The sequence below is a fragment of the Cibotium barometz genome, chromosome 39, assembly GCF_041138505.1.
Source record: "Cibotium barometz isolate CiBa-2024 chromosome 39, ASM4113850v1, whole genome shotgun sequence".
Lineage (NCBI taxonomy): Eukaryota > Viridiplantae > Streptophyta > Polypodiopsida > Cyatheales > Cibotiaceae > Cibotium > Cibotium barometz.
This window is the reverse complement of record NC_141084.1, coordinates 38,663,922-38,666,770: the sequence shown is the minus strand read 5'-3', so window position 1 is coordinate 38,666,770 and position 2,849 is coordinate 38,663,922.

The following is a 2,849-nucleotide window of genomic DNA, read 5'->3' as shown; positions in this document are numbered from 1 at the left end:
CACTTGTTTTGATAATTGTCGATCCAAATGAGCCATTTGTTTTGGAAACAGACGCTAGTAATGAGGCCATTGGGGCCGTACTTATGCAAAGGGGATGCCCAATTGCATTTGAGAGTAAAAAGTTAGATCGTGCGCAGCGTAACTACTTGGCTTACGAGCGAGAGTTACTAGCGATAGTTCATGCACTGAAAAAGTGGAGACACTATTTATATGGTGCTACTTTTGAGGTCCGGACGGACCATGAAAGTCTGAAATGGCTTTCAAGTCAAAATGAACTGAAGGGTAGAAAAGCTCGGTGGGCGGAGATTCTACAGGAGTTTGACCTTCAGATACGTTACCAGAAAGGTAAGTATAACGTGGTGGCAGATGCACTTAGTCGCATGCCACAGATTAATGAACTTAGTTTCACAGTCTTCAAGAATGATTTCTTGGAGTCCCTACGTGGTTTATGTGAGCACGATCCATCTTTTACAGAGGTCTGGCGCGCTGTATGCGTACGCACTTCTTCACAGACACGACCACCTCCCTCGTGGGCACGTATTGCTAGTCCGGAGAGACTGGCCGAAGGTGCAACGGGAAGGGAAGCGAGAGTTAGTCCGGAGAGACTAGCCGTGTCTTCTGGGTATAGTTTGGAGCCGGAGAGTTCTGACGTAGGCCCTTCATCACCTTTGACTGCCACGGCTTCAAAGGGGAGTGATAAACTTCGTCGGGGGGATAAATATGCTAATTACTCCATTGACGACGGGTACTTACTCTACAAGGGTAGAATATGTGTACCAACTATTGGTGACTTTCGGGCCCATATTCTTAAAGAAAGTCATGATAGCCCAAGTGCAGGTCATCCTGGGATTCAGGACAGTTTTATTGGCCTAGTTTGTTTAAGGACATCCAGACTTATGTGCTGAAATGCAATAAGTGCCAGGTCAATAAACATGAACGTCTTAAGGTTGGAGGACTACTCCATCTGCTGGAGATTCCTCAAGGGAAATGGGAAAGCATTTCCATGGATTTCATTACCGGTTTACCCCGAGGGAATGACTCGGTGTGGGTGGTAGTGGACAGGTTAACTAAAATGGCAAAGTTTATTGCCACGAAGAAAACTGTTAAAACGCCAGAGTTGGCAAAACTCTTTATTGAACATCTCTACAAGCTATATGGCCTACCCGCAGATATAGTGTCGGATAGAGATAGAAAGTTCAACAGTCATTTTTGGAGGGAAGTCTTCAAAAAGTTGGATACTACTCTGAGTATGAGTACGGCAGATCATCCGGAGTCTGATGGTCAAATTCTAGAGGATACGTTGCGTTCTTATGTTAGTAAGAAGCAATCTAATTGGGAAGGGTACTTGCCCTTACTGGAGTTTGCATATAACAGCTCCAAACACTCAACAACTGGATTTACACCATTCATGTTAATGTATGGATTCCAGCCGAGATCTCCGATGGCTGTAGGCCTAGAAAAGGAGAAGATTCAATCTGTCAAGGATTTCCTTGAAGATATGAATGATATGCTCAGAGCCGCACGTGAGAGCATTTGTAGCGCCCAAGATCGCGCTAAAACTTATGCGGATAAAGGACGAAGAAAGGTGACCTTTGCAGAAGGTGACTTTGTATTCCTCAAGGTTCCTGCGCAGTCAGAAACCATGAAAACGGGAAAGTGTAATAAACTTTCTCCGAGATATTGTGGTCCTTTTAAAATCCTTAAGAAGATTGGGGACGTAGCATATAAACTTGAGTTACCGGAGAGTTCTCAAGTCCATCCTGTCTTCCATGTCAGTAAACTGAAGAAATCAGTTCACGGGTTAGAGAACGCAGTTTCTCCAGAGATTTTGGTGGACTTGATAGAGCCACCAAAGATATCACATGAACCTAAAAAGATTCTACAGTATCGTGACAGACAAATCCGACATAAAGTGTACCAGGAGGTACTTGTTAAATGGACAGATAGGGATGAGGAGGTGGCAACCTGGGAACGTCGTAGTGCAATTTCCAAAAGGTTTCCCCAGTTTGTTTTTGAGGACGAAAACTCTTCTTAAGGGGGGGGTAATGTCACGTAGGCTGTAATACCTGTGAGATGACCGACGGCGGCGGCAGACGGATGGCCATGTCCGGGGTTCAATGGGAGAGGACGCCCATGCGGAGTCATGGGCAGCCAGGCTAGTGTGGACGGCAGGCCACACACTACATAGCCTGGGGGATGAGGGGCAATCCTCATTCTTCCTCTATGGCTGGTGGGTGGTGAGCCAGAGGCCGTCCCCTCTCGTGGTAACGCCCGTAGTGGCGTTACGGATATCTAACATAATCTAATTTGGTTTTAAGATGTATTATTTCTTTTAAACTATATTGTTTCTTTTAATTATTTTTTGTAGAGGGAGGTTGTTGGCGTGGCCCAACAAAAGGAGAGTATGATTATGGATATAGAGCCCCCTGTTCACAATTCTGGGCTTGGATGCGTATGTGAGGTCTACGTTTGAATGAGTCAATTTTGGAGACTCAAGCTGACGAAGTAAGTAACACATAAGCCCGTCTCTTATTTATATGTAATTGTCTTTTATTTTTTTATACTTACCTTAATCTTGTTTACATATATGTAAGATGAAGGGAAAAAGGAAGAGGAAGATCTAGACTATGAATGTGAAGTGGGTGAAGCAAGTGAAGACGAAGACAAGCCGGAGAAATGTGATGAGGATTTTGATTAACCTCCTCTTCCTTAATTTTTTTGTATATGGCCAAAGGCCTTACCAATCAAGCAATATAATATATATTTTGTTCACTTGCATATATATTTAAAAAAAGGGCTAGGGAAGAGTAGGGAGTCCTGTGATGACTCCCCATTCTATCCTAGCTGTT